At 42.5% G+C, this 25,529-nt stretch overlaps 1 protein-coding gene across 2 annotated transcripts in view; it reads left to right on the top strand.

Moving 5' to 3' along the window:
• PAX3 (paired box 3) overlaps positions 1 to 25,529 on the top strand; it is a 99,516-nt gene that overhangs the window by 32,086 nt on the left and 41,901 nt on the right. The window lies entirely within an intron of this gene.

Here is a 25,529-nt window from a genome sequence, read left to right on the forward strand (position 1 = left end):
GAATTGTTTCTGTGTCGTCGTTCCTAGCAAATCGCCTGGACAGAGACGCACCAGAGGGAGCCCCTAACTTATGGTGATTTTTCTCCCCATTCTAAGGATTTTGTATTTGTAAATCTATTTTATTTTATTTTTATTTTTATTTTTATTTTATTTTTATTCTATTCTATTCTATTCCATTCTATTTTATTTTATTTATTTTAAGTTTTTAAAATCCCTGCAGTTAACACAGAATAACGTTAGTTTCAGGTGTAGTGCCTAGTGATTCACCACTTACACACAACGCCTGGTGCTCATCACAAGTGTTCTCCTTAAGACCCACCGCCCATTTAACCTGTCCCCTTGCCCACCTCTCCTCCAGTAACCCTCAGTTCTCTGTAGTTAAGAGTCTGTTTTCTGGTTTCATCTCTCTCTCTCTCTCTCTTTTTTTCCCCTTCTGTTCATGTTTTGTTTCTTAAATTCCACATATGAGTGAAATCACATGGTATTTGTCTTTCTCTGACTGATTAATTTTACTTAGTGTAATACTCTCTAGTTCCATCCCTGTTGTGGCAAATGGCAAAATTTCATTCTTTTTTATGGCCGAGTGATAGTCTATTATATATATATACTGCATATCCTCTATCCATTCATCTGTCAATGGATATTTGGGCTCTCTCCATAACTTGGCTATTTTTGATACGCTGCTATAAACATCAGGGTGCATGTATCCCTTTAAATCAGTAATTTTGGTATCCTTTGGATAAATATCTCGTAGTGCAATTGCTGGATAATAGACTAGTTCTGTTTTTAACTTTCTGAGGACCCTCCATACTGTTTTCCAGGGTGGCTGCACCAGTTTGCATTCCTACCAATAGTGTAAGAGGGTTTCCCTTTCTCTGCATCCTTGCCAACACCTGTTGCTTCCTGTATTTGTAAATCTATTTAAAAAAGAGAGTCTTTCGAAGAGGCGTCTGGGTGGCTCAGTCGATTGAGTGTCTGATTCTTTTAAAAAAAAAATTTTTTTTTAACGTTTATTTATTTTTGAGACAGAGAGAGAGACAGAGCATGAACGGGGGAGGGTCAGAGAGAGAGGGAGACACAGAATCTGAAACAGGCTCCAGGCTCTGAGCAGTCAGCACAGAGCCCGACGCGGGGCTCGAACTCATGGACCGTGAGATTATGACCTGAGCCGAAGTCGGACGCCCAACCGACTGAGCCACCCAGGCACCCCGTGAGTGTCTGATTCTTGATTTTGGCTCAGGTCATGATCCCAGGGTCATGGGATCGAGCCCTATGTCGGGCTCTGCACTGAGCATGGAGCCTGCTTGAGACTCTCTCCCTCTCTCTGCCCCCCTCCCCCCCCCACCACTTGTGCATGTGCTCTCTCTCTAAAAAATAAAATTTTAAGAAGAAAAAAAAGAGAGTCCTTCAAAACCTAGGTTAGCTACTGGATACTTCTGGCACTGTTGTGTTTGTCCTGGTTTTAAACCCTTGGAGAGAAACCCTCTGTAGGCACGGGAAGCCAGGTGATGGCAGGAGGTAGGAGATGGCTTACTTTCCTGATTTGTTGGTTAAGAGTTTGATTCATTCACAGGCATTAACTGAGAATTCTAGCTGTGCTGTCGGATTCTATGCATGTGTACATGAGCTAAAGAAGTCAAAACCATCATCCTGTTCTGGAATTGTTTGAAGTCTGGCTTGCCAAATGTTCTAACTTCTGGTATTCTGAAAGAGAAGAAAAACCTTGTTCCAGATATTAGAAGTCCACACGAAACTAACTTAGAACCACTGGGAAAATATAGAACCTGGAGAATCAGAATTGATCACAAAGCGAGAGTAACAACCTGTGTGAATGAGGAGAGACTAGAACTTATTCAGACACCAATCCAGATTGTTTTATGAGAAACATACAACAATCCACACAAACCAACCACACTTATCAAATGTCTACTCTACAGTAGTTACTGGAAAGAATAATGATGAGCAAAGTATGCCCTCTCCTCTTGAGAAGCCTATCGCCTGGGGGAAAGATGGTCATGTGAGCAGATCACTGCCAATCACTCGTTGAAGGGCTTGTAAAGCCCAGGGCACTGTGGGAATGCAGGGGGAAATTGGCCATCCCCAGCCTCAGGGATGCTTCCTGGACAAGATCTCAGAGCTGAGTTTTAGAAGATGACTAGGAGTGGGGCGCCTGGGTGGCTTGGTCGGTTGAGCGTCCGACTTCAGCTCAGGTCATGATCTCATGGTCCGTGAGTTCGAGCCCCACGTCGGGCTCTGTGCTGACAGCTCAGAGCCTGGAGCCTGTTTCGGATTCTGTGTCTCCCTCTCTCTCTGCCCCTCCCCTGTTCATGCTCTGTCTCTCTCTGTCTCAAAAATAAATAAACGTTAAAAAAAAAAAAAAAAAAAGAAGATGACTAGGAGTTGGCCAGAGCAAAAAGCACTGAAGAGGAAAGGTATTAAAGGCAGAGGGCACAGCATGGGCAAAGACACGGAGCGGCCAAAACACAGTGTAGGTGGGAATTGGCAAGCAGCTGAACACAAAAAGGGGTCCTGTCACCAGAATTCCTCAGTCTTAAAAGGCAAAATAAGGGGCCTCTGGGTGGCTCAATCGGTTAAGGGTCCAACTTCAGCTCCGGTCATGATCTCGCTGTCAGTGAGCTTGAGTCTCGCATCGGGCTCTGTGCCGACCGCTCAGAGCCTGGAATGTGCTTTAGATTCTGTGTCTCCCTCTCTCTCTTCCCCTCCCCTGCTCATGCTCTGTCTCTCTCTCAAAAATAAATAAACATTAAAAAAAAAAAAGCAAAATAAACTTCCCCCTTTTCATCTCTCTTCTGTTAAAAATTAACAGGCAGTATGCTTTAAACACAGCCACATTTTCCAAAGGCTAAGTGGGTCGCTTCCCCCCCACCCCAGCTTTATTAAGATATAATTGACAGATAACACTGTGTGAGTTTTAAGTATCTACCGTGATGGTTTGATACACATTTATGTATTGCAAAATGATTACCACCGTAGCTGAGCTAACACCTGCATCACGTCTCATAGTCACTATTTCTCGTCCCTTCTCTCATCCTCCAGCCCCTAGTAACCACCATTTGGTCTCTGTTTCTATGAATTTGACTTTTTTAGATCCAACGTAAAAGTGAGATCATCAAGTATTTGTCTTTGTCTGACTTAGTTCACTCAAGATAATGCCTTCAAGGTCCATCTATGTTGTCCCCATAGGTAGGTCAGTTTAACATGGTTATTAAGGAAGTGTTTGAAAAGAAAATGAATTTCAGACAGCTGAGGCTTTTTTTTTTTTTTTTTAATTGGACAAAACATCCTCCTCCTATGAGTGACCATCTTGCGGGAGCAGTTTCAGGAAGACCGGAGCCTAATGGACACAAACAGGAAGTCTTCTAGAATGTAACATCTTTACTTTTATGCTCTGTTCAAGGAGGTAATTGGAGCCTGGAGTTATCAACTCATTGCATTTTTATAATTTTCTTTTTCTTTTTTTTACTTTAAATTTATTGTTACAAAATTGTCCCAAATAGACTTTCTTGGATTTCTTGTATTTGTGAATTTCAAAAAAAAAAAAAAACACGGAACAATTCAGTGGCGTTTAGTACATCCGTGATGTAGTGCAACCATCAGATCTGTCTACGTCTAAAACATTTCCATCACCCCAAAAGGAAAGCCTGCACCTTTAAGGAAATGCTCCCTAATCCCTAGTAACCACTAATCTGTGTTCTGTCTCAATGTCCTTAACTCTTCTGGGATAGTTTTTATTTTATATAAGTGGAATCATAGGATATTTTATATAAATGGAATCATAGGATATATGATGTGTGGTTGGCTTTTTTCATTTAGCATAATGTTTTAAAGGTTCGTCCATGTTGTAGTATATATCAGTACCTCATTCTTCTTTATGGCTGAATAATACTCCATTGTGTGCACATACCACAATTTGTTTACCCATTCTTCCATTGGTGGACACTTGGACTGTTTCCACCTTTTGACTCGTTAAAAAAAATTTTTTTTTAACGTTTATTTATTTTTGAGACAGAGAGAGACAGAGCATGAACGGGGGAGGGGCAGAGAGAGAGGGAGACACAGAATCGGAAGCAGGCTCCAGGCTCTGAGCCATCAGCCCAGAGCCCGACGCAGGGCTCGAACTCCCAGATTGTGAGATCGTGACCTGAGCCGAAGTCGAATGCCTAACCGACTGAGCCACCCAGGCGCCCCAACCTTTTGACTCTTATGGATGGTGCAGCTATGAACGTGCGTGCTTGTTCTTTTTTGGAATTTTAACACATATATAAATTCATGTAACTGCCTCACAATCAGGACAGGGAATAGTTCTGTCACCCCAAAACTCTCTCTGCTGTCCCATTCAAATCATACCCTCCTCCCACCCCTAACTCCTGGAAACCACTGATCTGTTGTCCATCAGTGTCGTTTTGTTCTTTTAAGAATATCCTATAAATTGGGCTGCCTGGGTGACACAGTCAGTTGAACATTGGACTCCTGATTTTGGCTTACGTCATGATGCCAGGATTGTGGGATCGAGCCCTGCATTGGGCTCTGCACTGAATGAGGAGCCTGCTTGGGATTTTCTCTCCCTCCCTTTCCCTCTCCCTCCACCGTTCCTCCTGCTTGTATGTGCACCTGCTGTCTCTCTCAAATTAAAAAAATAAAAAAGAATATCCTATAAATTGAACCATATAATATGTAGCTTTTTAAGATTGGCTTTTTTCACTTAGTATAATTATTTTGAGATTCCCTCAAGTCATTGCATGTGTCAACATTTTATTCCTTTTTATTGCTGAATAATATTCAATTGAATGGATGTGTCGTAGTTTGTTGATCCATTCACCTGTTGAACATTTCAGTTACTTCCAGTTTTTGTTCATTGTGAATAGAATTGCTATAAACATTTGTGTAAAGATATTGTGTGAACACAAGTTTCATTTATCTTTACCCCAGGTTGTGGAATTGTCAGGTCACATGTTAAGTGTATGTTTAACTTTCTAACTTTGTAAGAAACTGCCCAACTGTTTTCCACAGTAGCTATATCAGTCTGCCAGCAACACATGAACATTCTTTTTTTTTTTTTTTAATTTTTTAATCTTTATTTTTGAGAGAGAGAGAGAGAGAGAGAGAGAGGGGGGGAGGAACAGAGAGAGAGGGAGACACAGAATCCGAAGCAGGCTCCAGGCGCTGAGCTGTCAGCACAGTCCTGACACGAGGCTCGAATTCACCAACCATGAGATCATGACCTGAGCCGAAGTCGGATGCTCAACCGACTGAGCCACCCAGGTGCCCCACAACACATGAACATTCTAGGTGGTCTACATCTGTGCCAGGCCTTCGTATTATCAGTATTTTTTTCTTTTTTAAATTTTAGCTATTCTAACAGATGTGCAGTGAAACCTAATCATGGTTTTAATTCACATTTTCCTAATGGCTAATGATAAAGAACATCTTTTCATACGCTTTTTTTGCCACCCATATATCCTCTTTGGTGAGTGTCTATTCAACTCTTTTGCTCATTTCTAAATTGCTATTTTGTTTTCTCATTGTTAAGTTCTGAGAGTTCTTTTTATATTCTGGATACAAGTCCTTTGTCAAATATATGATTTGCTAATGTTTTCTCTCTGTCTCTAGCTTGGTTTTTGTTTGTTTGTTTGTTTGTTTGTTTGTTTGTTTCGAATTCTTCCAAGTGTCTTTTGCAGCACAAAAGTTTTGCTTTCAATGTAGTTCAGTTTGTCAATTTTTAATTTTATGGTTGTGCTTTTTAGCATCACATCTAAGAACTTTTTGCCTAGCCTCTGGTCATGAAGATTTTCTCATATTCAATACAGATTTAGGTCTGTAGTCCATTTTTAGTCAATTCTTGCCTGTGGTTTTATGTGTAGGGCAAGGTTTGTTTGTTTATTTTTTTCATTTGTCCAATTGTTGCCACACCGTTTGTTGAAAAGACTGCCCTTTCTTCACCAAATTGCATTTGCTTCGTTGTCAAAATCAACTGGCCATATTTGTATAGGTCTCTTTCTGTACTTTATTCTGTTCCATTGATTTATGTGGCTTTCCTTTTACTAACACCACAATGTCTTGACCACTATAGTTTTGTAGTAATTCTTAAGATCCACTAATGTGATTCCTTCAACCTTTTCTTCCTTTTCAAAATTGTTTGTATCCATTTTGTTGCTTTTCCATGTACATTTGTCTGTATCTACTAACAATTTCTGCTGGGAAGAATTCATTTATTGAAAGCTATTTTGTTTTGGTCTTTAAACATTTTAGCAATCAGAGGGTGATAATAAAATGAATCTGTTGCTATTCCATGTAAAATTAATAACGTTATCTACCAAATGGGGGATGTCGTTCTATTACCAATTCTTCCTCCGTGTAAGCGCTTGATTTTAGTGAAATGTTTGGCTGTAAGTCAGAGAGGTTGAGGAAAGTCATGTCTACCCCAGAGATGAACTTTGAATCACCATGCGTTTCACCTGCTTCCTGCATTTGTCATGCAACATTTAAAATCGATCTCGGAGAACAAGGAAGGTATTTGATGTATGTTCATGAAGACCAGGTCAATCTACCCGTGGCTTTTTTTTTTTTTTTTATCATTTATTAAATTTATATGGTTTGAAGTCTTTGGGTCCTTTCAAAAACATTTGTAAATGTGCAATATTATAGGGTTTCCAGGTCAATGATCTAGCCCATGAGTTAAATGCTAAGATATCAGAAACTCAGGGAGGGAAGTAGACGGCAGGAGGCTTTGCTTTTTTTTTTTTTTTCTCTTTTCTTTTTTTTAACGTTTATTCATTTTTTGAGAGACAGAAAGAGAGAGTGTGTGAGCAGGGGAGGGGCAGAGAGAGAGAGGGAGACACAGAATCCCAGGCAGGCTCCAGGCTCTGAGCTGTCAGCACAGAGCCCGACGCGGGGCTCGAACCCACGGTTGTGAGATCATGACCTGAGCCAAAGTCGGGCGCTTAACCAACTGAGCCACCCAGGCACCCCGTTTTTTTCTTTCTTGTTTTGAGTGAAGAAAGAAAACCACCCCTGCTCTGCTTCAGAAAGGAATAATGAGAGAGGTTATAATCTTGGTATCCTTTCCTCCGAGTCTAGAATTTCTTTGCCAAATTCCAGTGAACTTTGAATGCTCTGTCCTAATGTTTTATAGAAATTGACACATATGCCAGGTATTTAACATGGTTTTTTTTCCTCCCCACTTTCTAACATTTAGAACAGAATTCATAGTTAACACTTAACCAATGATTCAACACGTGAATCTCAAATGTAATCAAGGATTCAACATGTGGCTCTCAGATTGGCAGAGATGGCTGTAACACTCCTGGATTTTCTAGGGAGGTTGTTAAAACCGATCATCCTGGACAACTTGGCAGCTTGTCATGGGCACTCCAGGTCTGCCAGAATAGTTCAGTGTGTCGACCTGATTTTGGAAACTTTGGACTAGATAAGTCCGCTGAATTCAGGTTACTCTGTAAAAACCGTGCGTTGAAATGAATATCCAAGGTTAATCAGTTAAGTCGTTTTAGGAATTTTGCCTTGAGACTGTGCTGCACTGAAGGATTCGGTGCTCCATGTTTGTGACTACTTGAGTTCATTTCCATGATTTATACAAAGTCTAGGTGATTCTTCAGTGATTCTAAGCATTACTCTTAAATTTTACGTTGCCAGAAATACTTTTAGTTTTGTTCCTCAACTAAGACCATATGGTGTTGAAATATAGCCACACGTAAATGAAAAGTAGTTATTTCATTTCTGAGTTAAAGAAAAAAAAAATAGAAATCTAGCTCAGTAAAACTGTCATAATCCAGACATGATAATTATAATGTGTCATTTGGCTATAGTTCTTTTCCATGTAGTTTTTAAAAAAAAATTTTTTTTTTAGCATTTATTTATTTTTGAGAGACAGAGACAAAGCATGAGTGGGGGAGGGGCAGAGAGAGACAGGGAGACACAGAATCTGAAGCACATTCCAGGCTCTGAGCGGTCGGCACAGAGCCCAATGTGGGGCTCGAACTCATGGACCGTGAGATCGTGACCTGAGCCGAAGTCGGACGCTTAACCGACTGAGCCACCCAGGCACCCTTACCTGTAGTTTTTATTAGCCATTTCAGTGTTGTGATGGCTGTAAAAAGGCATTTTGTTGCCCACCGCAGAGATGAAGAAAGCAAGGCTCAGAGAAGTTAAGTGACTGATCCAAGGCCACTGATAAACTTCTGATTCGAAGGCACAAGCTATGAGATTCCCCTCTCTTCCCTCCCCCCCCCCCCCATTAAAACAAAAAGGAAAAAGGCAAAAGTGTTGAATTCTGTGGCACCAGCTCTGGCTTGGAACTATTTAAACAATATGGGCACTTGCATTTTCTTTCTCTAAACACAGTGTTATTTCCCAGTGTCATTTCTCTGTTTGGACTCAAGAGTTATAAATCCCTTTCATTTTGATGTTCTTAATAGATGTTGATTGGTAGAATGCCATGTCTAGTCTTTATGTTCGATATATCATGTATTACCTGCAAAGTGCTTCTTTGCTTCGTACAATCTTTTGGTTTTACCTTTTGATCTAGAGATAAAACAGGCAGAAGCAATGTGATTCCTGTCTTTAATGTAATAGGATTCCAGACATTAGGAATTTCCACTTCAGAATGCAGCCGGAAGTGGGGAATGGGTTCATTCAACAATGATGTTTTGTTGGGTGAATTGTGTTGGTTGCTTACAAGGATGTGTGTGTTCATTTAGAAGCAGTAAGAGCAGGTTTTTGCTTTCCAACAAATCATTCTTGGAAAGTGGTTCTCAGCTGCTGTAGATAAGGTAAAATATAGAATACATTTGGTTTAGGAAAAGTTTACATTTTAATTTTTTTTTTTTTTTTCTTTTGAGGAAGCCATGGAACTTCCAATCTGCGGGGAAAAAGTTTCCTCATTCCAGTTTTCTTGTCGAGGTCAGTTTAGCGGCTCACTTATGCCTCAGGGGTTGAGATTTTTATAGTGTGTGTTAAATCAGTGCCATGATTTGACCCAAGAGAATAAGACTTAGGGAAAAAGAAAAGAAAAGAAAAGAAAAGAAAAGAAAAGAAAAGAAAAGAAAAGAAAAGAAAAGAAAAGAAAAGAAAAGAATCTCAGCATTGCCAGTAAGAGACTTTTTTTTTAAGAACCGAATTTCAGATCCACACTTTAGAAAGATATAGTCAGCAACCCAATGAAATTTAGGATGAGGCAAATTCTCTGTCTGCCCCCGAATATTCTCTCACTGCAAACAATACACGAGGTTTAGGAATCAAGCCTAAAGGTTAAAGGTTCTTGCTGTCAAGCCAAAAAGGGAGGAAAGAGGTATACTGAAGCATGTCAGTTTCCAGATTCTGGGGCCAAGCTGCTGTTCTTGAAAGGAACAAGGCATCTTCAGAAAAATGTGGTTATCAAACAAGGGGTCAAAGTTTATCTCTAGGTCAATGAAAAGGGGGGGGGGGAGGGCCATCCTTCAGGCTCTGAATATAAGCTTTGTATTTAAATAAATTTGTGGCAAAATATTCAGTCCTTAAAAAATTACCCTATAAGGATTATTAAAGGTTATTTACTAATGGAATAAAAATTGTTCTCACTTATAATTCATATGGAGTAATAATACTAATAATAGGTGTAGGAAAATAAATCTTCACATACGTAGTTTAATCGTCAAAACAATGCCGTGAGGGACATACGCCCACTCTGTGGATGAAATACTCGAGGCTTAGATGCATAAGCATCTCTTCTAAGGTTATAGATAGGGGCACATAAATACACTGTTCCTTCCACCCCTCTTCCTCCAAAAACAAACAAACAAAAAAAGGATGGTGGCGATGTGAATTAGTCCTCATTTGATTTAACATAAAATACAAATGTGCCCCAGAGCGGTCCAGAAAACCAAGTGGGTTTTAGGATGGAAGGACGTCTCTCGAATATTCCTCTTCCTTGAAGCGGTCTTTTTTTTTCTCCCCTTTCCCCCAGAAGGGTCTGCGGTTCTGTCCCCGCCTGGGTTCCCACAGCCCTCCGGTGTGGGAACGCCTCGAGGCCGAGGCCGGGAGGCGCAGGCGACCCCCTCGGGCCCCAAAGCCCCAAAGCGCAAGGTCCCTGCGCGGCCGGGAGCCTTCCAGCCCCCGGAGGCCCTGGGCTCCGCCGCGCGGCTCTCAGATGCCAAGGGCCCCAGAGTCCCCAGGACTCCTCATTGTTTCCTGGAAAAATATCCCAGTGGGACTTTTGGATCGGTGGCCACGGGCATGCATGCCCCTGGGCCTTCTAAACAGACCAAGGAGCAGGTAGTTCATTTGGTGACCTTTCCTACACATAATCACGAGTGACTTTGCAACAGTGTCTGGAAAATAGTGAGTTGCTTCGTGGAGATCACGGGCAACAGGAGTCTCCGGAACGAGCGTGATAAAGCCTCCAAGAATTATTTAAAAGTTCACTGGTGATGCAGGTTTTGACTTCTCTGGTAGCTGTTGGGGCAGAAAAATAATTGTCCTAGGCTTGTACGAGTGCTCAAAACATGTAAGTGTAGTATTAATTGGCCCTTTATGTTTGGCTGCATGAGTTAAAAGCGAAGGAAAACAAAATCCATCTTGAATTACGATGATGTGCAAAATTCCAATAGGCAGACAAAGAGGGTGAAGAGTTAGAAATTCTGAAGGTCTGAACATGCGGAGCCATTTATTGAAGAAATATTGATTGGGTCCCTGTTGGGAGAAGGCACCCGGAGACATTTAAAAGAAGTGTAGACAGTTTAAAGTGTAATCTATGTGGAACCTGCTCCCCCCCGCCCCCCCCATTTAGTACTGTTTTTCCTCACCAAAAAAAATGGCCTGTGGACTGTTGCCCCTGTTGTGTGCTCATTCTGTGAATATTTTCCAGATTTTACTAGCGGGTTATACAACCTGTTGTGACTATTACTAGTTGTATTTCACTGTCTCCAACGTGCCTTATTAAACAAAAGTTATCTCACAGCTCCAGGAGTCACTTCAGTGCTGCAGTTTGAGCTTTAGGGTTTAGGGTCGGGTGGCCGCATCTGTGCTTTGAGGGAGAGTCGGCCTAGGGACAGTGTACAATTTCAAAATGGAGAGCCAGTTCATCAAATTCAATGCCGGCTTTCTGGGATGGAGTCAGGTTACTTTCCCCAACACGAGTTGTGTCCTGGGAGCATCGCATTAAAAATACCTTATTGGCACTCACGTCCTGAGTTTCAGGAAAAGGAAACGTGAAAGACTGTCCGTACATCGCTGTTAGATACAGTATTTTGTGTTTGTATTTATGAGAAATTGAGACTTCCAGGCTACTAGGGAAGAAAAGTTAATTCCTTGCAGTAGAGAAATCAAAGAGCAGTTTCCGAGTCTCCCCCGGGGTTGAGCCTGGAGGAGGTTAGGGGGTCTTTGTGCCTGGGGGATTGTCTCAGTGGGAGTGGAGAGAGGGAGCAGGAGGGATCAGGAAGTGCCTTCCTCGGTGTGAGCCCAGGGATCAAGGAGGGATGGGGGAGGAGAGGGAGGAGCGGGCTGAGAGGGAGGGGTGGCGGGGATCAGGGAATCTTCCAGGGATGGTGAGCACAGTCCTTGTGGCTGGTTGGAGGGAAGAATGGTTTTCTGTGAGCAGAAAAAGTCCCTCATGGGAACTGTGAAAACACTCAAGAGGATGTGCCTGTCAGGCCAGTTTGCCCCCTTGGAATGTGATTGGATCTAGTACAGCCCCAATCCCAGAAGGAAGAAAAGAGTCCGTGGGCTCTGATGCTTCCAATGACAGGACCTGGCACAAGCCATAGGGAGGTGATAGCTCATCTTCAAGGAGGCTCTTGAACTGTGGGTAAGGAATATGACTGGGCATATATATCATCACTGCCCAGTTAGGGACGTTTTCTCAAATGCACCTGAGCTCTCGTGGTAGGAAAGTGTGCGCCTCTGTCAGTTCACGGAGGAGTTTTGGAGCACATCTCTTTTGAGCTTAATGTGTAGCTGAAATGCTATCCTCCCCCTCCCCCCACCCCAAGAAAAGGAAAAAAAGAAAAGAAAGGCCATCGTCACAACACCATGCAAATTAGGAATGATCACCCTTGTTTTACACATGAGTTCCTTGGGGTTGGAGGAGGTCAAGTAGCCTTTTGAGGGCCATAGTGGCAGAAAAATGACAGATCCAGGATTTTACTCTCCACGTGTTAGGCGAAAACCTAGCCCAGTGGCACGCCGACTTCACGGAATCTACCAGTCACACATAAGAGAACCTGAGTTAGTGTATGTAAGGTGCTCAGAACATTGACTGACGCGGTAAACGCCAGACAAATGTTATCAGTATTACACTTAATTTCTGGGTTCCTTGCTTAAAAGACTATTTCTAGGATCAATTTCAGGTGATTTGGATTTTGCAGAACAGGGGTCGGGCTTAGATACCATCATTTTCCTCAAACACCTCAGGTGATTCTGATGCAAATGTTGGTAGATGATTTGCACGATATTCCCATGTAATAGTGATGCTGAGATTTTATCACCCAATGAGGACGCTCGAGCAAGAAGGATACCCCTTTCTCCATCTCCTTGAGACTTTGACCACATTTAGGCAGGGCAGACATTTCCTACCATCACCTACCATACGCCTGACTCATTCTCAGTATTAAAATCAGATCCCATGGCTCACGGTTTTGAAGACTATATACATTCCCTCTTTCTCCAGTGAAATCTGTAAATGTGTTTGGCTATTGAGCCAGACAAAATCTCTATTTCTATTGATACTGCAATGTGCTCGACCGAATTGAGAATAGAACGTTTAATTGTAAGCCTTAAGCATAGGACACTCTGTGATACATGCGTATTGACATTAACTGAGGTGTTTGATATCCTCATACCCTAGAGCGATAGGAAAATACTATGAAAAGAAGATCTCGAAGAGATCTTTGGGCGTTCTCAGCCAGCCACGATACTCTCTTGCATCCTAAGTAATCATGGCATTGATGTCTCCATCAGTGGAGGGGCAGTCTCAGAGGTGCCTTTGTGGTAAAATAATACTCAGAGACTCTGGGAAACCTAGATTTCCAAAGGTCTTTCTGGACATGGAAGAGTCCTTGAATTTCAGACCTCCAGGGTAACCTTGTATGTTTAAAGCATCGATGGTTCTTATTGTAGGAGGAAGCATGTCAGAACAGACCAGCATACTTGGATCCAACAAACCCAATCTAAATGTAAGGGTGGGACAAGACTGTGACGGCCACCCCCTCCCCTCCCCTGGCAAAGAATGTATCTACCGAACACATATTGGGATTGGGAGTCCAACTGTCTTGTGAATAAATGAATGTAAACTTAGAGAAAAATGTTGTGACGAAGTTATTAAAAACTTTGACCTTTTCTCTTTTCCTCCTTGGGAAAGAGAACATGTGTCTCAACGTATTTATCTTTGACAACTTGTTTTATTGCCGTTTCTGGTGGTGCACCATCTAGATTGATTGGTATCGACATCCGGAGTCTTCCTTAGCATGAAGTGTTGAATCCTTGAATCACACCCCAGCGTGTCTTCAGTGTTCGAGAAAGTTAGCACACTAATGTCAAACCAGGATATACATTTTATACTTCAACACCGTGGCTTACCTTTGGTTTGCCTTTCTGTAGTACTCTGCATTTTTCAGAGACTCTTCATGCCCCTGTGAATTGGTTCCTCATAATCGCCTGTGGCTTGTTATTACTCCTTTACAAATGGGGAATGTGAGAGCGATACAGTTTAGGCAACGTGCCCAACAGACCATCTGGGTTGAGAACAGGATCCTGGGAATAGAATATGTCTCTCTTCTGCGTTGCTTCTAGCTTCCTTGTTTAGCGGATTGGTAAATTTGCTGCCCTGGTGGTGGCAATTTGGATAAACAGGGTGAGAGTGGTGTATGGGGCATCAGGGCATAGGACTAGGGAGTGAGGTGACAACTGCGTTTCTACCGGTGGCTCATGGCAGAGGTCATCGAGTGTATCACATAGAGATCCAAGATAATCCAAGAGTCCGAAGTCAAAGCAAGCGTCAACATGAAACTTAAGTGACCACAACAGCAAGACTCACATCCCCTGGAAAAGTGTTGTCCAATCAGAAGAGTTTCCTCATTCTCTCTCTTCTTGTGAGCTGAGCAATAGCGTGGTTCTTGGGTGTAATTAGCCCATGAATTACATGTGGCACCGGCTGTATGAAGTTGAGTAACAACACAGAGACCTGGATTCTTGTGGGAAAAAGTCCCCCACAATTCTGGCTTCATTCATGCCTGGACATGAGGGAATGACAGCAGCAGGAGATGGGGCCAGGCATCCCCTCCTACACACCACAGGAGGATTGGGCTTGAGACATGCTAGGGAAAAGTGAGAGTTTGGGCTCTGTATTTTGCGTGCCCTCGGATGGCGGTAGTGATGGTGGGCTTTGGGGATGAAGCTTGGCCCAGAATCAATAAACATGAATCTCCGTATACATTACATCAGACCCACCCCTCCACGCCATACTGGCCACCTGACTGTTTCTGTGCCTCAGCATTTCATCTGCAAAACAAGGGATGAACACAGTGTTCATTTGCTTTAGATGAATGAAAGCAAGTAAAGGTGTTTGACATGGTACCTGGTGCAAATTGAGTCCCCATAAATGTTGGTCGTTGTATAGGCCAGGCCATTTTTTTTTTCTGCAAAGGGCTATAGAGTGAGTGTTTTTGGTTTTGCAGACCATTGGTCTCTGTCAGCTTGCCTGTGTAGCACGTGATCACAAAAGATATATAAGCGTGTGGCTATGTCCTAGTAATCTGTATTTATGGACGCGGAGATTTCCTTTAGTCTTTCTGTGCTGATGTTATTCTTAACAATTTTTAAATGTTTTTATTTATTTTTGAGAGAGAGAGAGCAAGCAGGGGAGGGGTAGAGAGAGAGAGAGGGAGACACAGAATCCGAAGCAGGCTCCAGGCTCTGAGCTGTCAGCACAGAGCCTGATGCGAGATTCGAACTCACGAACTGCAAGATCATGACCTGAGCTGAAGTCAGACACTTAACGGGCTGAGCCAGCCAGTTGCTCTTGATGTTCTGCTTCCTTTGGATTTTCCCCCCAACCATTTAAAAGTGTAAAAACCATCCTTAGACCACAGGACATGCAGATACCGACAGTGGCTTGTGTTTGGCTGGTCCCTGGTGTAGACCTTCACGTCTTTAATTTGGAAGACATTATGTGATTTCCTAGCACCACATCTTTGTTTGTGGTGATTCTCATGCTTAGGGTTCTTTCTGTTGGCATCTTCTGGTTATGCAGCAAAGCACCTGACAGTGGGAGGGGTGGGGGGGGCGGGGAGGGGGGTTGACAGTCTTCCTCACTCACCCCAAATTGGCTATCCAAATGGAACACTTCGAGAAGACCATTGAAGTGATAGGGTAGATGGTCCATAAGTGCAAATGTACATTTTTAATTTTGTGGAGTCTTAGCAAGGTCGGTTCAAAATTTCATGTGTAATAAATCTTTCTCACATGATGCGGTAGAACTGCTCTGAGATAAGCGGAAAGCAGTGTCTGATGTATTTACAAGTGCGAGGAAATGTAAAGGAATCTAGTCCCCAGTGAGTCATTTGGGGTAAAGCTATGTGACATCCTATACCCTATTCAGGATTTAAGAAATCTCAGATGAGAATAAAGCCACATCTTCAGATGCAAGTAAAGAAATGCAGGGGAGCCTGGGTGGCTCAGTTGGCTAAGCGTCCGACTTCTGCTCATGGTTTGTGGGTTTGAGCCCCGCGTGGGGCTCTGCGCTGACGGCTCAGAGCCTGCTTGTTGGGATTCTTTGTCTACTTCTCTCTCTGCTCCTCCCCTGCTCTCTCTCTCTCTTTCTCAAAAATAAATAAACATTAAAAAAAAAAAAAAAAAGAAGGTCCCTGGGGCGCCTGGGTGGCTCAGTCGGTTAGGCGTCCGACTTTGGCCCAGGTCATGATCTCACATCCATGAGTTCGAGCCCCGTGTCGGGCTCTGTGCTGACAGTGCAGAGCCTGGAGCCTGTTTCAGATTCTATGTCTCCCTCTCTCTCTCTGATCCTCCTGTATTCATGCTCTGTCTCTCTCTGTCTCAAAAATAAATAAACGTTAAAAAAAATTAAAAAAAAAAAAAGAAGAAATGGAAGGTAGTATTTCGCTGAGTGAAACTCTAATATCCTTGTGCTTGAAATAGTCAAACACTTGAAGCAAAGGCATTATTTTTCTCTATAACATTGTGATGGCCCCATTTCTTCTACTTCAGTTTCTAGAGTATCATATCTGGCCTACGTCTGGTGCAAGTCTCATTTTTCACGATATTTCTTTCCAAGTCTCTGTGCTGTGAATGTTTCCTAGGCAAGGTGTTACAAAGTCAGTTAACATGCGCAACCTTTTTGTGGTGTTTGTGATTAATTACTCTGCTATTTTTTCAAGTTTGGGAGGGTGCGGGTGGCGTCATCTTGTAGGTACAAAAAGACCTCATGCGCTGGCTAAAACGCTGAACTGATTCACGAGGTTGCTTGCAACTTCTCGTAAGAAGACCCAGGCTTTTTTGAGGGTACTTCTCAACACTGGAACCGTTTCCATTATTATAAAAGCCATACGTATTTATTGCAGAAAACATCTTAAAGTAGACTTTCCCCAAACATTTCGATTGCATTCCTTTTGAGGCCCTAATGGGTATAAGCAACATGCACGTGGAAGGCACCACACCCGTGGTAGTGATTTCGCGAGGGTGTCACCAGGCTCATGAGATCCCTACCTAGGATATGTTCCAGGTTCCAAGATACTTCCTGAAGGTTAGAAGACAAAGCAAAATGGCTTCCCATATTTATCATGAGGTTCTCTGAACGATCTGTGAAGGGCATGTCTCCACTGTTATAGTTTATAGGATAAGCTTTACTCACAGGCTGTGGAAGTGGCTACGTCCAAGAGTTGATTTCAGCAGAATTGGGCAAGAAACGCCATGCCCCTGTGAAAGATTCTAGGTGGCTTATAATTATGATTACTGGTTGACTTGTCTGTCCCTGCTACTTGTGGTAGGATGGGTTGTCATTGCCACTGTTGATGGATGTTTAGACCTTTCGTGGAGGGACGTGTGGATGTAGAAAGCGAGCGTCTTTCTCTTGTGCATTGCATTTAGGGGCTTTCTGGCTTTAGCAGCGATTCATGAGCGGTAGTGGGTTTACAACAAAGCAAACTTCAGAACCTTCACTGATAAGGATGCCTTTCAAATTCCTGCAAAGGCCTCAACAGTGTGTCCCATGGCCATGTAATTTTGTAAAACATGCCAAATTAAGCTAGTTTTATGTCATTTAAAAATATTTATGTATTTGTTATTTATTTATTTTTGAGAAAGAGTGTGCACACGCACAAGCGAGTGGGGGAGGGGCAGAGGGAGGGTGGGGAGAGAGAGAGAGAATTTTAAGCAGGCTCCCCACCCAATGTGGAGCCCAACGCAGGGCTCAGTTTCACAACCCTGAGATCATGACCTGAGCTGAAATCAAGAGTTGGACGCTTAACCGACTGAACCACCCAGGTGCCCCTGTTCTTTGTTTAAAAGCAGCATTCCCAGCCACCAAACTGTAGAAACTTTAGGCTCCACAAAACATCGATCTGCTTCTGGCTCTATATTTTCAGGGTGGGACTTACTCAAACCTTTTTGGAAGGGAAGAAGAACGTCTTTGTTGAAAGATAAGTAGGATCCTGGAAGTTGAGGGTTCATCTTCCATAAGGCCTACAGTTGAAGAAGAAATTGCGAAAGGGAAAGATCGTCTCTGGGAAAGAAGCACGTAGACGCTGTTGGTGTCCTCCTGTATTCAAAGAAATTTGAGAAGTTTGGGAAAAAGAGGGGCACGTGTCTTCAGCTGATCAAAGAAGAACCTCTTATACACTCATCTTTTTCTTTTCTAGAGAAAGTGAAAGCCTTAATGCAATGCCATTTTAATTTGACATTGGCTAATACATTTTGTATAATTGGTGCTGCATCATCTCCTACAATAATAATGACAATATGGCGGTGATGGTGATGAGAAAAACATGCATGTTATGCGACTGTTACAGTTTACTGAGCACTTTGCCGTATTTTTTTCCTCATTGGCAATAACCGAAACCAAGAGAAAGTCTCTTTACCTATGGCCTGTGGATGCCTTCCAAATTAACTGGAGTCCTATGAAAGATTGAGGTAGAATGGAGTCTCTGTGCTTCTTTCAATATTCTTTCCTTATTTTGTGATGGAGCCATGACACCATCAGTCAGCTTCTCTTTTGCAAATTCTTCAGCATCATGGCAGTCAAAATAACCATTGAACTTTGACACACAAAGCCAGCGCTCTTAGAATGGCCTCTAAGTTTTTGCTTGCAAAACTACTCATCTGGCAAGCACAGAACCAAGATCCCTCAAAACCTGCTCTCGGTGGTGTTTGCATTCATTAGATTTGTCTGTATGGACTTACTAGTTGCTCTGCTGACCTCTGACTGTTTGACCCATTAAATGAAAAAGCACTATTGGGACACACAACTAAATTTATAGTAATTCAAGGAAGTGGTCAGTCAGAGAAATGTATGGTTGCAAAAGAGCTGACCTCAAAGTTTAGTCAATAGTTCAGTTAAGAAGCACAAGTGCTGAATGTATGGAAAGTATGAAGTGCCCTTGCAGTCCAGAGAAAGGAGGGGTATTGATGGGTGGGGGGTTCCTGGGAAGTTTGGGGACCTAAGAGGACATCATGTTAAGATGGGCAGAAAGGGCACGCCAGGTTCAGTTAGGGTGGGAAAATCAAGATAGGACCAGTCCTTGGTCCCTTTTGGCAAGCTCATGGGATTCTGGAAGAGTATGTTTGTTCCAGTCCAGTGAAAATAGTTCCATACAGTGAACCCTTAGCAGATTTTTGCGTATGTGTTCAACTTCGCGTTTATTATTAGTGTTCAGGATGCCTGGGTGGCTCAGCTGGTTAAGCATCTGACTTCGGCTCAGGTCATGATCTCACGGTTTGTGAGTTCGAGCCTCGCATCAGGCTCTGTGCTGACAGCTCAGAGCCTGGAGCCTGCTTCGGATTCTGTGTCTCCCTCATTCTCTGCCCCTTCCCGGCTTACGCTCTCTCTGTCTCTTTCAAAAATACATAAACATTAAAAAATTAAAAAAATTAATAGGTTTCTACATTTTAAAGCTGATTTACTCAGAAATACACTAATCATTATTTCTTATAAAAATGGTTATTAGTCATCTATATTTGAATATATATGTTACTTGAGCAAAGAAATTTGCCAATGGTACTAAGATGATAGAAATTATTTTCATGCATTTTAAGAGAGAAGGCCTGATGATTATATTCTCAACACTTATTTGGCTAATGCCTAGCTGGCTTGTTGAGACTTTGGGCAAGTCCTTTTAAACACTCCGAGTGTCAACTTTATTTTTTTAAAAAGGATAATACTGTCTAACTCACAGAATTGTTAAAAAGATATAATAGGGGCGCCTGGGTGGCGCAGTCGGTTAAGCGTCCGACTTCAGCCAGGTCACGATCTCGCGGTCCGTGAGTTCGAGCCCCGCGTCAGGCTCTGGGCTGATGGCTCGGAGCCTGGAGCCTGTTTCCGATTCTGTGTCTCCCTCTCTCTCTGCCCCTCCCCCGTTCATGCTCTGTCTCTCTCTGTCCCAAAAAAAAAAAAAAAAAAAAAAAAATGTTGAAAAAAAAAATTAAAAAAAAAAAAGATATAATAAAGAGTGTTAAAAGTCAGTAACAAAAACAGCATCATTTAATGGTTAGATGTACATGGAATGGTTGAGAGGCTACATGTTTACTTTTTCCCCCCCAAGGCCCAATTTGAGTCCAAAGTCCATCTCATTTTGTTCATATTTATTTAAAAAATTTTGTTTGTTTGTTTGTTTGTTTGTTTCAAATAAGCTCTACACTCAACGTGGGGCTTGAACTCACAACCTCAAGATCAAGAATTGCCAGCCAGGCGCCCCTGATTCATCTTTAGATTCAGTGGTTCTGGGAGGGGGACTGTAGCTACCAGAGCTGACTAGAAAATAGAAGTCAATTCAGCCACAGATCCACAGAAAATTATGCACTGACACTGTGATAAAAAGGAAAGAACCAAAATTTAGAATTCAAAGATGTAAGTTTGAGATTTAACTCTGCCACTAACAAGCCAGGTGATGATAGAAGTATCATTTCATCTGTTTGAAACTCAGTCTTGTTTTGTTTTGAAGCTGTAAGGTAAAGTACAGTCTGATGATCCTTGAAATGATTTCTAGCTTTTAAAGTTCTAATGCTAAGCAGCACGTTTAACATAAAGCGTGACCACTAGCAAGTAGTCGTGAAAAAGATTTTAAACAGTGATGTATTCATATCCCCGCCCCGCCCACCCCCCCCCCGTAATTTACATTGTTATTTACCTGGATGTCATCTTGCTGTGCTTCTGCTGGGTTTCTTCTCTAGCCGGTGTCCCACTCTGTGTACATACTGATCCTACTCTGGCTTCTATCAGGGAGAAGGAAGCATTTTAGGGGCCCCCTCTTACTTAGTGATAGCCTAGTTAGAAATGGGGATAAGGATTGGGAGGAATGGTCAGTAAAGACAGCCACCTTGGATGCTTCAGGCCTTTGAGAAGCTTTTAAACAAGACTGGCTTATTTAGAGTGAGATGTACGGGAACAGCTTCTGTGCTTGTTGGAGTGAATTATATGCTGGTGTCCTGTGAATGCAGTGCGAGCACATGTCATTTATCTTGGTCCGTATATAGAGAGATGGGCACACGCTTATATTTGCACATTCAAATGTATCTGCAGGTGTATATGAGTAAACAGGAAGGAGTAGTGCTACAGAATCTCAGAACTCAAGTTAAATTTGCACATAACAATGCTATCAACCAAATTTGTTGTTATTACCAAAACGACAAAGATAAATTCATTTGAATGCTTGCTGGAGGGAAGAGTTTTATTTACCTTTTTAAGGTGTAATTAATCAAGAAAGAGGTTTTAAAAACTTACATTTTGTTAATGATATACACAGAACAAAAGAATGGAAAGAAACAAGCAAAGAAGTTTGGTCAATCTATATCTAACTCTTGTTCTGTCCATCCATTCATCCAACCAGCCAGCCAGCCAGCCAGCCAGCCAAACGTCCATTTATAGAATCTAACTCCTTAATTTAAAATCAATAGTGATTGTTTTGGATTCTGGGGTTATCTTTTTTTTTTTTTTTGCACTGCCCAAATTTTATTTTTTACTGTAATGTACATTTACCGTGTGAAAACAGAAGTGCCCCCAAAATAGAAAATATATTTTGTCCACGAAACTCTTCTTAGGAATAAACTTATCGTTGGGTAGTGAAGAGTAGGACTTGAGTTTGAATTGGATTAAATATTAGCACTATCCTGACATGCTGATGGGGTGATTCCCAGTTAAAATCACTGGCTGGCGTGAGTGGAAAACATGAGTAGGACTATCTTTGGTTTCCATCCAAGAGGGTCTGTAATTTATTCAAAGCTGCCAAGGATCAGGACATGTTTTCAGACCCTCACTCTCCCACTCTCGTCCCTCAGAGCAGGCTTTCCCAACTCAAAAGGACTTGTCATCAGTCTTTTGGGAAAGGAGTGCCTGGGGTCAACCCACTGACTCTAAAATCACTTACTGCATTATTACTCGTCTTTGCTAGGATGGACAGCTCACCCTCTTCTTTCTTCTCTCCTCTCCATTGCTCCCTTCTACCCAGCATTTCCTTATTAATTTCCCTTCAGTTCTGAAAGATTATTCCTGAAAAGGCAACATAGAGGGGCAAGGCAGTTGTCTAGTAATTCACATAGAAGCCGGCTACCGAAGACATCCTTGTATTTTTTTTTTTTTTCTTCTTCTGAGACTGGGTGCCTGAGCTGTTCACACTGGCTGGGAACACTAATCAACACGATCAGAGAGTGAATTGCTTAAAACTATATTTCAATTTTGTTTTTTAGACGTGTATCAGTAGACATAAAAGCAGATGCGAATTTGCCTCCGAGCAAACATATTCAAAGCTCTTTCCCATGGAAACCAAAATGAATGTTGGCATAGAGGGGAGGCCAAGTATATTTAATTTCTTTTAGGCTAGTTGCCTGATTTTTGATCCATCAGCCTTCTTGTTCAGGCCCTGAGGTACTTGGGAGCACAGAATTTATTTACTTTCAGAGCTACCTTAAACATTGACACACAGCACAGACACGTGTCCTGGGTCAGCAGGAGTAGAGTACCCTGGCCAACATTTTGGATTTCTAAGGGAATTAGATATGGAGCAAGAGTTGAATATCCTTTTTAATTGGATACATGTATACCGGCTGATTATAGACAGGATCTTTGGAAGAGGTAGCAGATGAGACATTGGACGAGGCTCTTGTTTCACGAATTTGGGAATTTCTACAAGGCTTCAGTGGCCACTTTTCCCTCAGTCTTAACCTAGAGAGAGCATTTTCCTCATGCTAGTCCTTTATGCCTGGTGAGCTTGGACAATATGGTGGTGAAGGGAGGCAGAGGGGGGCCATATTTGCTGAGGATATATTGCTCGTTGGGAACTGTTCTGTGCTTTACAAACGCTCACCTTTCCTTTAAATCAGCCTTTGAGGCAGGTGTATTGAGCCACACTTACTAATGAAAGAACCGGTTTCAAGGGTTAAGCAGCTTTCCCCATATCAGAGAGGAAGTGGCCCATTGGGCATTTGGAGCCGACTGGCCTGTCTCCAGGACTGGAGGTCTTCTGCCAGGACGGCCAGCTTTGTGTGCCCAGACCTCTGGAATCACTTCTGAGTTCAATGGTGACTGTTGCTCAGACGCAAAGAGAAGAAAACAACATTTCAAAAAGCGGGGAGGTTGATAAATCGTTCATATCCTCTACTTAGTCATCTCGACCGGTTGGCCAACTTCCCAGACCTGAGTCTCATACCTCTGCAGGCCAAAGGGGTGAAATCACTGTCTCTTCCTCATTTTCCCTTCCCTCCCAGCCTCGACTGAGGTTTCTTGCGCAGTAGGTATTCCGTGAATGATTTTTGATGGTGACCTTGATGTTGCCACTAATTCCTGTGCCAGCGAGAATCAAGCTCAGCCTCCTCTCTTGCCTCCAGGAAAAGTTTCCTCTTTCGCTTATGTTCAGTTATTACCTCTTTCTCTCTTCCAAGAAGCCATAATTGGCCCAGGTAAGATTTGGATTTTCAAAACCAGCTTCCTGTGCTGCCCCTTTTCTGAAATCCTCACGGAATCCCGTAGGAGACAAAAAGCGAAGAAACAATCTTGAAATGCCATATGGGAGGTGTCAGTGAAAGCATCTATGTATGAATTTGATCTCTATATTAAAGATCACAGGCTCACAGAATCTATGGCTCCGTTATTTGGTAAATAATGTATCTAGGTGTTTCAGCCTTGAGAGGCCGTTTAATCCCCCTGTTGCTACAGGACACGGCTGGATTATCTTCTGTGTGTACCCAGGCTTGGCCTCCATGGAGAGAGCACTGCGGTGGGAGCCAGGTGATGCGACTTTTGCTTTCTGGCTTTAAGTCCACACATTATTCATTTTTGCATCCTCGGTGCCGAGGACAACATCAGCCGCTGTTTCCTGAAGCATGTGTGTGAATCTGGACAACCCTGCTTGCTCTTTGGGCTTCGGCTCTGAGATGAAGGGACTGGCCTAGGGTTTCTGATGTTTCAGCAATTGTAGGAATGCTTTCCCCTGGTCTGTCCAGGCTGTCAGGCCTCTATCTCTTTATGTAGGTTTCTGGCACAAAAGGTGTCGTATTTAACTTCCTTCTTAAATCTGCCTTTCTTGTGTTTGGTTTCCCCCCCGCCCCGAATATCTCCCGCCATGCTAATCCTGACAAAATTTAGTTGTCGGTAAAACAGCGTGGGTCGCGTGTGTCTTTGCTAGTCCTGTCTCAATAAGGGTGGCAAAAGCGTTCTTTTGTTTTTCTACCCCCTGAAAGGCTCTTTGTGCAACTTGTTATCTCTTTTTCATATTCTGCTTTGGATTTATTTGTCGACGTGAAAGTGACTGATGCACACAATGGCAAAAACATCCAGTCGTGGGAAATAAAGGTGAAGGCAGGGTGGTTCTTTGTCTTTGTCCACTGTGTCGCGAATCAGGTGGTGTCTTATTTTAAAGCTCTGTATACATAGCTAGGGTTTCCGTTTCATAGCCAGCAATCTCTGTTAGTAACTGTGCATAACATAATTTTCACACACACCAACCACCACTGAGAATACCACTCACCTTTTATAGTCGTGTTTTCACAACTGATTTGCAGAGTTGACTGTGACATCTGAGTCCTGGCAGTGTAGACCAGGAAGAAAAAAAATGTGATGATATTGGCTACAGTTTTTCTTCCAGCCCACATCAATCTTCCTCCTCAAATGGCAATGCTAATTAGATCTTATATTTGATAGATACGATCTTATGTTTGGATAACCTCTCTGCGTTCTCATGGATCAGGTAGGTTACATTACTCCCCAGACCTCATTTTTTTCCCCCTCTCATCTTTAAGATGGGGGTGACAACACTTCTCCAATAGGGTTTTGGGAAAAATGAAAGAATGTGTACATGAAGGAGGAAGGAAGCAGGAGTTGACTATAGCAGGCAGTCAGTGAGTCAGAATAGCAGCCTTTCATATATCACTGTTGCTACCGTTGACTTAATTTTGCCCAGAATGTTGAAGGAATCATCACAAGAGGGGCTTTGAGGGACCCATGTTCTGTCTCTGGGTAACCAGTTTACAAAGACATGATTTCAGAGGTAAGCTGTCCTGCATGGCAGTGGATGAACCACACTTGGACCGGGGTGGGGGAAAAAATGTGGTTTCAATTCAGATGCAGTAACAAAAACAGTAGCCAAATCTCAGACAGCAAGTCTTTTGCAACATGGTGTCCCCCACCCCCCACCATAGTAAAGAGATATGGAAGAAAGATACCTAATTACCACATGGAACATCATCTTGTGGTCCATTTCACAGGTTCCCCCCCCCCCCCCGATTTGTAACATCTTAGAAATGCAGACTTAATCGTGAGAGATTAAAAATGCCTATTGTTCTTTCAAAGGGTTTGCAGTGTTTGGATTCCTCCCCCTGCCCCAACTCCCTTCTGTTGAAAATCTAGGAGTTGTCCCATTTTTAGCAAGTAATAACTGTGTCAAGCTGTGCCGGCAAAAATGTCCCAACACAACTGTTAATAAGCATTGTCATTTTAAGCATGAAACAGTTTAGCTAATGATTTATCTCTTATAATGTAGCACTCGGGGCAGCTGTATGATTGGTCTCTTTAGCAAGTCAAGTAATTTCTTTAACAAAATGTTAAGCACAGATGGGCCAGAAGCTGTCAGTTAACTATTATTGTGTCTACATCTGCTTGCTTTCAATGCACTGTTTTATGTATTCAGTCAGTAACTTAGCCGCAGCTCCGTGAAAAGGCGAACCTACTCTGATTGGCAAATAAAATGTTCATTTGTCTCTTCTTCCTATTGTTTTGTTTTGGTAACACATGTCAGCAGCTCAATTACCCAGTTCATTAACAGCTCCCAAAGGACATGATGGCCAGCCCGTGATAAGAGGGCCAT

This window comes from Neofelis nebulosa, chromosome 2, assembly GCF_028018385.1.
Source record: "Neofelis nebulosa isolate mNeoNeb1 chromosome 2, mNeoNeb1.pri, whole genome shotgun sequence".
Lineage (NCBI taxonomy): Eukaryota > Metazoa > Chordata > Mammalia > Carnivora > Felidae > Neofelis > Neofelis nebulosa.